Source organism: Chaetura pelagica, unplaced genomic scaffold, assembly GCF_000747805.2.
Source record: "Chaetura pelagica isolate M959 unplaced genomic scaffold, ChaPel_1.0 scaffold117, whole genome shotgun sequence".
NCBI classification, from domain to species: Eukaryota; Metazoa; Chordata; class Aves; order Apodiformes; family Apodidae; genus Chaetura; species Chaetura pelagica.
The window spans coordinates 97,801-109,602 of record NW_009954185.1 but is presented as its reverse complement, the minus strand read 5'-3'; positions in this window follow the sequence as shown (position 1 = coordinate 109,602).

Genomic DNA, 11,802 nt, shown 5'->3' with positions numbered 1-11,802 from the left:
ACTCTAATGATTTTCAAATTTCTAGGCTACATTCAAGGGGAAGTAAGAGGTGAAACGATCCAAGAGTACGATACATAACGCAGGCAGAGAAAGCCATCTGGATGCACTTATTCTCCATTCTCATTCTCTTCTTCTCACAATAAGACAGGAGCAAGGAGTTGTCCAACCAAATAAAAGACAGTAGATTTAGAAGTGATGAAAGAAAATACTGCTGCGCCCATACAGGCAGATCTAACCCACAGAACTCTTCTCTGCAAGGTATTTATTGAAGCAATAACCCTAATAAGATTAAAAACCACGAAACGTCAACAATGTCAGCAGTTGGAGTCAAGAGAATTCTGCAGGTTTCCCACTTGTCTTTGTAGTATTTTACTCTTTATTCCAAGTTATCTAATATCAGGCATGAGTCATGATAAGAAATGAGAACAGGCCAGACCACTGGCCTCATCCAGAACCCGCTCAGAAGCTTCAATGCCAGGAGTTGGACAAACTCTCGACATGAAAGTCGTTCAAAATGAAAGAGGAACGAATTGGAGAAGACGTGGCTTTAACTTCATTGTGTGAGTTGCGTTCAAGGAAAAGATGATTTTAGTCACCACAAGAATAGCTGAAAAAAAATGCTGAGAAACAGAGCCTTTCATGTCTAAAACCTTCAGCCTTCTCTGAAAAGTGGTAGGAAGCAACATCAACTCTACAGTTAATATCACTGACTCTTCCATCCAAATCAAACATAAGGCTTTTTTTTTTGCCTAGATCTTGTCTGCACCTGCATATTCACTCAAATTAGAGCAAGGATTTAAAAGTATAAGACCTGCTGTTGAATTGTAACATGGATTTTTAATATCCATGAACTTAATTAATACACTGCCTGTTTCTTTCTCTCAACCATCAGTGAATTAGAGACAGAAACTACTTCTGATCCCTGTGGCACCCTGATACACATTATTTTGCAGTGCAGCTTACAGTTACAGGCTTGTTCAGGATAGGGAGAGAGGAACTGAGGTTTTTGGGGTTATTGCTTTTACAGTTCTCAATATAAATTAAACAGCTTTATTGAGATAAATCAAGTGTTTTCCAATAACAGAGTTATAACCACACATTATCTATGTTGAATGACAGCTCTTAATACAATGTCACATTAACAGTGCTTCACTTAAACTCCTGAACCAAAGGAAACTGTAGGAAGCATAATACTAAAGAGAAGGCTAAAAGTCAAGTTCTTTTCCACAGAAGAATTACTGTATGTACCTACATGCTATTAATCAGCATGAAGTCTTATCTTAAGTCCATTTTTAAAAGCACCCTGGTTTTGATGTATCAGAGAAAGCAGTTGGCAGACGAGGGCAGGTTACTGGAAGACAGGACTCACTCAGACATAAATATTCTGGAAGCACACAAAGTGTCTGGAGCTCATCCACGAACACCACACCATGCGCTCTGCAGACCACGTCATGTGCCAGCAGGACAGTGGCTCAGCAGCCTGGCTTCCTTCCCCTCCCCACTGCCCTTCTCCCTCCTTTCCAGCTCTGTCTTCTGCCATCAGAAGACCTACTCCTGGATCCTGCTTGCAAAAAAAGGACAGAAAAAAGGGACTCGTGCATCTCTACATGCTGTTAGCATTTCCTTAGGGAAACTGGGATGCTGTATGTTTTTTCTAAAGCATGACAGATGAACATAACCATCAAACTGGGTCAGACCAAAGGTCCATGGAGCCCAATATCCTGCCCAAGACAGGGACTAGCAGCAAATAGTTGAAGGGTGCGTAAGAATGGCCAAACATACCATAGGGCTTCCCCCCTGCCAGCTTCCAGCAAGCTGTGGCTTAAGACTTCCTGTGCCAGAGATTGTATCTTTGTGCTTAATTGCCCTCGATGAACTTCTCTTCCATGAATTTGTTTAATTGCTTTTTGAACCTATCTCGACTTCTGGCATCCACAACATCCTGTGGCAATGAATTCCAGTTTAATTATGTCTTGAATGAAAAAATACTTCCCTTTTGTGTAGGAAATTGCTTCCTTAAAACAAACCAACAAACAAAAAACCTCAACAACAAGAACAAAAATACAACAACCAAAACCAAACACTAAACAACCAACAATTACCACTAGGTAAGACTCCATGTTCTGGTAAAGTATTACAGGAGCTTTAAAAAGAAACCACTGCATTCATTTGTCCTCTCTAGCTTTCTACAGAAGCTTAGTGCCTGGAGTACTAGGCAAGGCTGCTGGTGAAAAAGGTGAGATGCTACGTGATGGTGCCAGATGACGGTCCTATATGAGTTGGGAACTTGTAGTTAAGTGAAAAACAAATGTGTTGCCTGCATTCCTGACTACTGTATGCACTTGCAAAAACCCAGCATTACAAGACAAGATTTGTTCCCTGCTAGACTGTGAGGAAAGGTCTGAATCCTAAAAAGTTTCCCACGTTAACTCTTTTACAACTTACGTGCTACAGGCCAGTGCAGATGGTAACAAATAACATAATTCTTTGTCTTGCTTGTACTATTATGATTTTTTTGTGGGTTTAGTGGTTATTTATTCCCACTGTTTCTCATCCACAAGAAATAAATTGAAGTACAGAAATATAACATGGAGATATTATATGAAACCTCTTTCTACTCTTCCCTCCCTTCTCAATAATCCAAACCAAATAGCAGAGTATTTCTATACGTTGAGTTTTTCTAACACAGGAAAAGTTTGGCAAATTGCACCCTCTTTCTGGAAGTCCAAAGGAGTTAGCAGGGCTGACAGCTATCTGTGTAACAAACCAAAGCACTGATGGTCTTTGCAGGACCAAGAAAAGAGCAGACATGGCCATCAGGAGCTCTTCCTTCCTGCTGGGTAGAACATTAAAAGGTTGACTCTTATCCCCTGTCTCCTGTCCTCCTAGTCTGCAAAAGTGCTAGAACCAGGCCACTATACATTATTGATAGGTGTACCTAACTCACCTAAACATCATTTCACTTAACCCAAAAGGAGTGCAAGTAGCTACTCTGCAGTTACACTCCAGCCTCTGAATTCTTGCTGGGGCTGCCACCAGCACTTCCAGGGGCATCTCTCACAGCTCTCTCACACACATTTTTTTGTTTGAAAAATATTCTCCTATAAACTGTGGGTGAATTTGTTCATCTACTGGAGACATAAGATGAATTCAGGGAGGTTCTAGAGGGCTTTGAGCACTCAAGTGCTTTTGTCTCTATCTTTACTGCACAGTCAGATGGTTAGCAGCCTAAAGGAACACTTCCACTGCAGGCAAGCCACCTTACCCTGTGTCAAAGCACTTGCTAAGCTCATCACAGACCTTGGGACAGGGGCACAGAGGAAAAGAGGAAGAGCATACCTACGGGAGATCAGATTGTCTGGTGAAGACGTGCTTGGAGCTGGCAAACACTGCCTTCTGCATGTTTCAGAGCACTGCTCCTCATGGGTAGCCTCCACATTTTACCTAGTTTTGTTAGTATCTATTGCCAGTATGCCCCGAGAACAAGGCTTGAGGCCAGCTTCTCTTTGGATGGGTGACAGCAACCAGACAACCAACACAACAACAGAACTCAGCATTTAGCTCTCCTGAAGCCAGGCCTTTCCTCCTCATCAGCCAAACACAGAAGTGCACTCAAACCCCATTTTATTTATTTATACACGTTGCCGCATTCTCTATTCCTGGCAACTGGTGCTCATGACATAGGGGCCTGCGACACGCTGGAACAGAGCTCTGGGTCACCTTGTAAGTGGTGGCAGCAGCTGCCTCCTGGATCAGGCGTTTATTAACCAGCAGCTCGGGAGGGCTCTAAATTAAGTTCTCTGCTCTGTTCCCAACAGAGGGGGAGGGAGAAAAATACACTGCCACCAAATCCCCATTTGCTTCCAGCAGGACTCACTGAGGTTTCCCCACTGATCCCTCCTATCCTTGCCGAGATAAGCTGCCCAAGCCCTGGTTTCCATTGGCAGCCCTCTGGACTACAGGGGCCCACTCACTCTTCCAGCTGCCACAGCCTTCCACAAGCTACCTAGCCTGTTTTTGGCTGCTGGTGGTGGCATGGGGCTTTCCTCCCCGCCTGGGGCCAGCCCCTGGTGAGGCCAGCTTCTCTTTGGATGGGTGACAGCAACCAGACAACCAACACAACAACAGAACTCAGCATTTAGCTCTCCTGAAGCCAGGCCTTTCCTCCTCATCAGCCAAACACAGAAGTGCACTCAAACCCCGTTTTATTTATTTATACACGTTGCCGCATTCTCTATTCCTGGCAACTGGTGCTCATGACATAGGGGCCTGCGACACGCTGGAACAGAGCTCTGGGTCACCTTGTAAGTGGTGGCAGCAGCTGCCTCCCGGATCAGGCGTTTATTAACCAGCAGCTCGGGAGGGCTCTAAATTAAGTTCTCTGCTCTGTTCCCAACAGAGGGGGAGGGAGAAAAATACACTGCCACCAAATCCCCATTTGCTTCCAGCAGGACTCACTGAGGTTTCCCCACTGATCCCTCCTATCCTTGCCGAGATAAGCTGCCCAAGCCCTGGTTTCCATTGGCAGCCCTCTGGACTACAGGGGCCCACTCACTCTTCCAGCTGCCACAGCCTTCCACAAGCTACCTAGCCTGTTTTTGGCTGCTGGTGGTGGCATGTGGCTTCCCTCCCAGCATGGGTCCAGCCCTTGGACCACCTCTGCCTCCAAGATGCCTGCACAACACCACGCCTATAAATCCCAGTGGCAGAGGGTTGGGCACCAAGGGTGCTCCGGGCCCAGTATCAGTCATCTGGGAGGGGAAACTGTATAAATAGCTGGTGTGCACATGCTCGGGAAGAGCAGCAGGGGAAGGAGGGAGGGAGGGGGATCTGAAGTGTTGGGCCCCAGCTGTGAACTCGTCTTGTTTTTGTTTTAGGGTAATTAATGTTCCCTTGAATAGAGCCAGGGCATGGGCTCCTGTTCCTGCAGCTTTCAATGCTATCAGCAGCCCTTATTGGACTGGGCTGTGAGCGGCAGGGGGAGGTTTGTATTTCCTGCCATCCCCATTAAATGAGGTAATGCGAGCACAGGGCTGGGTGGCTTGGGGTGCTGGAGGCAGGGCACAGCCGGGGGGGGGGACCCCCAAGCCCTGCTGGCTGGGGAGGGGGAAGCTCCAGCCTGCTCCCCAGAAACTCCTCTGGAGAGCTGCCCACCCCTTCCTGCTTCTGCATATTTATTAATTTTGCTGCCAAGGCAGGGGACCAACGTATCCCCATCCCACCGCCCCTCTGCTTGCTCCCCTCTCGCCTGAATTAGATACATTCCCCCTGCACTCCCAGACGTCTCCATCCCCTCGTCCCCTGACAGAGCAATCATTTATCAAGTTGTTTCACGCGTTGTCGGGGAGGGGGGCCCCGGGGGACGGGGGTTTGTTTCGTCCCTTTGTTGGAGCTCCACAGGACCGTCCAGCTTAGTCTCCAGCCAACTGCTGAGAGTTGCCGGAGTCCGGGAGCAAATGTTAAAGGGGCTGCCTTTCATCTGCGGGCTGATCCTGCTGCCTTTTCATTTTATTCTTCCAGCTTCTGGGATGTTACTTGCTTACACGCCCCCACACCCACCCCGCTATCATTCTGCATGCCCGTTTTTGAGGGAGCTGGAGCTTATTTTCCATGTGCTTGTCTCTTCTCCCTCCTCAGCAGCTTCTCCTGTCACCAGCCCACTCAGCCTCTGGGAGTTTGTTGCTGTTGTGTTTTTTTTTACCACTGGTCTCTTTCTCAGGCCTGAATGTAAGATATCATAAACCAAATTTGGTTAAAGGCAAGTCCTGCTTGTGCAGCCCATCTCTTCCTTGCACGTGCTTTGGTGTATTGCAAGATTTTATTCCCTCACTGTGTGCCTGGGAGATGAGTAACAACCTGGAGCACACTAAAAAAAATACAGTATTTAAAAAAAAAAAAAAAAAAAGGAAAAGAAGAAGAGACTGTTTGGCAAAAGAACTAAGTAACACTAGAGAAAAAAAAAAAGAAACCTTTTGAGAGCTCTCCTGCTTTAAGTGCTCTGGTGTTTTCCACATGTAGGACTGGAGGACAGATGATCTGGCTTGTGTTGCAGCCTGCTCACGCAGAAGGCTTGTGGCAGGTCACCTCACCCCTCTGCACCACACTGTGCATCACCTGTGACACTGGGATGCTGCCCTGCAACCGGGGATCCTGCCTGCACTCATTAACCGGCCACTTATCCCTTAGGATTCCCAGGTGGAAGGAAATGTGGAAATGCAGAGCAAGTTAAACAGGGATGTCTATCTGCACCCCAACGCAAAGTTCTTAGTTACTTGCTAGGGAACAGCTGAATAATAAGAGGGTAGCCCAAGGAGCTGTGAATCCAAACACACCAGTTCCTTCGATAACCAAAGCACATATCAAGTGCCTGCAAATCTTACGGCTGCATTTATTTTTGGACAACTATAGTTAGTTACAGTTTGTTTTCTAGCAAGCTGCCAAGATTGTCCTCTGTGTTTATGCGTGAGCATTTCCCAGCTATAGCTTGTTCTAGTTCCTTAATTTAAAGGATGGACAGAAGTAAATAAATAAAAAAAAGCCTACTTGCTTAGCAGCTAAGTAGCCATTGTAAATTCCACACATTTCCCTGCACAGAAGGCAGGAGCTGCCTGAAATCTGATGTATTCCTCTCACCACCTTGCCTCCATAACTCTTCCTTGTGGAGGAGCACTGGATTCATTTGCTTCCCAAGTCAATCAACAGAGTTCATGAGTCAGCCAAGGGAATGCTGAAAAGCAAGAGGGTATGCTCCTGCCCCCAGGAACTGATTACACTGCCTCTTAATTGTTCCCAGATTCTATTATCCCCAAAGAGACAGAGCAGCACCAGCACCAGTCAGCTTGTTGACAACATCCACTCTATACAGCCTACCTCATCAGACATACAGAAATTTGCATTTTTGCAAACCACGGATCTGTTGAGACTACAATAGTTAGGCTGTTGAAAAGAGAAAGTCCGGTCTTACAGATGTCTACCAGAAAAAATAATGTCTTCTGAATCAGAGCTGCATAGCCCACAATTTTTAGTCTGTTGGTAATCACATGGTCAGAAACCCAGCTGATACCAGGACAGTTCAAACCTACAAACAGCAGGATGCTCTGCGTATCTCTGATCCAGACAATCCCCTCTACTCACATTCTCTACAAGTGCTCATTTCTTCCCCTCTTCCCTCCTGTCCTCACCCAAATGAAGACACCCACAGCTTCATTTCACTCTTCACTCATTGTAGTATTTTGTTTTTCCCACTGCATCATGGTGTCACTTATTGGTACTCCTTTCATATCACCCGTGGATACTGTTGACCCTCCCTAACAGTTGTGACAGTATATGAAGAAGGAAATGCTACCTTCATGACTGTAAAAACAACCTGAGGTCTGTCCCATTATTCAAACCCTTTATAATAGTTATTAAATGAGTAATCACATACATCTCCATCACACTCCATTCAATACATGGGAGTGCGAGACTGGGAAGTAAAGACAGCTGTTCAATATTGATTTTGTCCCTCTTATTCTTTATGTATCTCTATGCCTAATTTGCTACACCACTTCCAAGCCCTGCCACCAAATAAGCTATTAATCGCTTCACAGACCTTTTACTGTGGTGGTCTCCACACAGCATCTCAAACCAATAAGCATTAATTATTTTCTCAACCTTTTTACAAGCTAATGATTTTAAATCTGATTTGACAAATGAGAAATTGGGGAAAATAATGACAAATGCTAGCAAAATTCACCACTCCATTTAGGAATTCACTGGCTGCCCTTCTACTTGAGATTACTTGCCAACCCCAAAAAGAACCTCACACGTGGCATTTTTGTGGCAGCATTTAATACAGAACAGAGTTTTAGTTATCATTTTCCCCATGACTACAAGAAGGTGGGTAGGCAGCAGCACATCCCAGAGGCAGGGAAATCAAGGGAGAGAAAGGTGCCTTGACCAAAGGTGCTTGGAGAACCTGTTGCAGAGGCAGACTCTTCCCTGCAGCACCGTTGCCAGTTTCAACTTCAGCACCAAGCTCTCAGCACTTTCTAACACCACAGTTTGGCAATACAGTTAAGAGATCTTCAGGGGTTTCAGTACTGAACCAGAAGTACCACACAGCACTACTAAGCATAAACCCCTCTGGTATTTTAACCCACCGCCCCAGGTTTAGGTCTGTATTGGCTGGCACTCAGTTAATTCTTCACCTGGCTAAATTAGATCATCTGGATCACCAGCAGCAGAAGATGGAGGCACATGGAAGAAACCAGGGCCCCAAGCCAGGGCTCTGCAGTGCAAATGGGGGATGAAGAGGACAGAGTATCCTGTGGGGCTTATCTGTGACACGATCTGGGACCTCATGCCAGTCTCCCTGGGTTTCACCTACGCCCTTTCCCAGTTCCTACAATAGCTTGGGAATAGCTGTGTTGCCACAGCTAGGGAGGAGAACATGTCCCAGCTTGCTTCACAGGAGAGCACTGCCACCAAGCCAGGTGAATGAAGATTTCTTGTGAGAAGTGGGGCATAAGCAACTCACCCAGAGCCATAAGTCAGTCTGGCCACAGAGATGAGTGCTGAGACTGAACATGCAACTCTATAACAGTACGTTTCTGTTAACAAAACTTGTCCTTATGCCTCTATTCCTCCACCTTTTCCATGCATTTGAGGGCTTTGTTGCAAGCCAGACAACCAAAATAACTTCATTTAAAGAAAACCTCTTAAATTTAGCTTCCACAATCTGGATCATTTCTTCCCCCCACCACATAAGCATGGTCCCACAAAGTTGAATTGGTGGATGGAAAAGGGCTCTGAAAGAGGGGAGAGAGCCAAGGACTTCACACCTGCCTTGCCACTAGCTAGACTGACATGGCACTTACACCCTCACTTAGCCAAATGACAGCCTTTCTTCCCCCACAGCAGCCCTCACCTCTCGTCCTGACCACAACAAGGCGAGAACCGCACAGCTCACAGCTTTGCTCAGTGCACTGCCTTGATTTTTAATCTCAGCATCATATTCCCTACAGAGTGAGCACTCCTGTTCTCCCATGAAAAAAACATGTGACCCTGTTACTAAAAAACAATAATCATCTGCAGGTACAAGGCGATGCATTAAAGGTTGCAGACTATAAATCTATAGTTTCCTCTCAAGTAATTGAATTTCTAATAATTTAGCATCAGTTTCAACACAGAAAACAATAATGTTCAATAAAACCCTTACTACCATGTCCCAGCAGAGGTTTGCAGTGGACACCTTCTCTACCACTGCTACTGCTTGAGCTCAAGTACAAATTATATTAGCAAGCAAACAGAGAATATTGCTCTTTGAAGCCCCCACTGCAAGGCAGAAACACTGAAAAGCATGCAGGAACAGCCCTGTTTTATGGGCAGCCTTCTCAAAGGCAAGCAGTTTAAAGTGTTTCGATTTTTTTTCCCCACAGCTAATAGTTCTTCAGTCAGTTACATTGTTGGATTTCCATGGTATCACTACTGGTCACACCTGCCCTGTTACAAGTTTGAAATTCTGCTTTTAGCTGGTAACATTTTCTATATTTGCAACAGCACCAAAGATGAGGCACTATGGACATTAATTGGCATGCTGATATTTTCCTTTTAAAATATTACAGTGAAAAAATGAGGTTTAAGTTTGATGTCATGTCTGAGCTGGTGCACTCAATTCCTCTCCATCATCCACAGAGAAAGACAGAACACCTTTAGAGTGATTCATTCCAGTGAATAGACTGAAAATAGACTCCTCTCATCTCTCAAAGATCAATTTCTTTCCACTGACAGTGATGAACCCCTGCATGATCAGTCTGACATGATAGTCCACTTCGAACACTAAATTATTCTTGCCCCTTCTCTCATCCCCACTGCTTGTTGCAACTCCTACACCACGGCATGGTTGGCACAAATATTTGCTGGGCCACTCTGTGAGCCAGCTCATAAAAATAATCCAGGCAAAAAATAACTGGAGGGAAGAAGAGTTAAGGTGTTTTGCTTTATTTTTTATCCACCAGCCAGATCTGCTCCCTGATCTGCTTCAGAGCAGCCCCACAATGAGATGTGCTGGCACACGTAAGAACATGCTGCTAGGGATGCAGGAATTAGACTGTCACCTGGCTTTTGGGAATGTGGAAGCAGATGAAGTCAGCTAGGCCTTAAAAAACCAAAGGCTGGAATTCTTGGGCTCTCTCTTCTGAATAATTTAATAAAAAATATCTTCCTACCTGGTCTAAGGCATTTCTGGCAAGGCAACAGCTGCTATTTTGTGTGTTCCTTACCCACAGGTCCCATTCGGAGTGCTTGCATAATGACTCCTGAAGTATGGCATCAATGCACAGGCAACAACCATTCCTCAAAGGCAAACTAATCACTACAGAATAAGAAAAAGAACTGGTGGTTTCCAACCCTGACTTATTACCGCTCACAGTTTGAGTGCAGTTTCAAAAAAACTCCAGCAAAAGGTGTATCCCCGCGTCAGAACCAAACACCCCTGCTTTCCAGCTCCCCTTCTGCCAAAGCTGAATTCCAGCAAACAGTTTTAGAGCATGCATTGCTAAATGTTCTCTTAAAACAACTCTTGTAACAATGCTGCTCTCTTTTCTGGGAGGTGGGAAAAGGGAAAAGAACCAAGAAAAGTATTGTGCATTCCTCAGACCATGGTTAACCTGATCCACTGCTGGCAACAGCCTCAATCCAAGCATGAGTTTGGACTAGAGACTTCCAGGGGTCCCTTCTAATTATATATTTTTGTGATTCTATATTGGGGCTTTCTTATCAGTCTTTTCCTGCAATCAAGACTTGACTGGCTTTTCCTTCATAATGGTCTTCACAGATCATTTACACCTTCAAGGTCTCAACCTCCTTTTAACATCACCTCTCTCTGTTCACATAGCACAAAACCAAGTGAACTCCATGAGTGGACAGGAAAAGCGATGAGCAAACCCATTACACGCAGGGTAGGACGACAGTGCAGCAATGCTCCACCTATCATGACCAAAGGAATGTGATGAACAAGCATTTGGGGCTGGATGCAGGTGTCTATATGAATGCTAAGAGACGCAGACAAAAGTATGGTTAAGTAATGCTCAACACACCTTTGGACTTTTTGGTGGAAGGAGGTGCCATTAATGTATGGTGCCATTAATGCCAGGCTAAAATGAACCTGTCTCCAAGCTGCAGCAGTTGCCACTCTCCATCTCACTTCTTATTGCATCCAAGAAGCTGAAAAATAAATCAGGGAAACCAGGATGGTTCCTTACTTCCCAGCTATATGAGAAAGGGAAGCAGAGGAGAGGATTCCTCCTCTTTGGTTGCAGTGGAGCAAACCATTCTGCTGCCATGGGTCAGATCTTGTACACCCCTCCTACAGGGGGAAGAATGGAGACTCACTTGCCATCTCTCTGGGCAAGAGTCCCAGACTACAAATAAGAGGTTTGATTTGGCAGCTGGGTATTTGTCCTGCGGGAGGGCTCTGCCCTAGATAATGTCAAGCATCTGGCTGTTAACCAGGAAACATCACAGAAGAAAACGTCACCCAAGTACATTTGTTCCTCTGCTTGTAAGGAGCCCAGAAACATCCGCACACTGTTCAGCATCTCCTACCCATCCCCTGCTCCTCATGCTGCCAAGCCCCCAGCCTAGACCAGGGCTCGCACGCAATGTGTACTTTTGAGCAGTACACCCAGCTAACTCAGTACCCAAGCACATCCTCTTCGCTCAACAGTGTACAGCCCTGCCAAATTTTGGGTGGCAGCGGGGAAATAGGCACTCAAAAAAAGAAAAGATGGGGAACTTGCAGAGCCCCTGCCATTTGTTTAG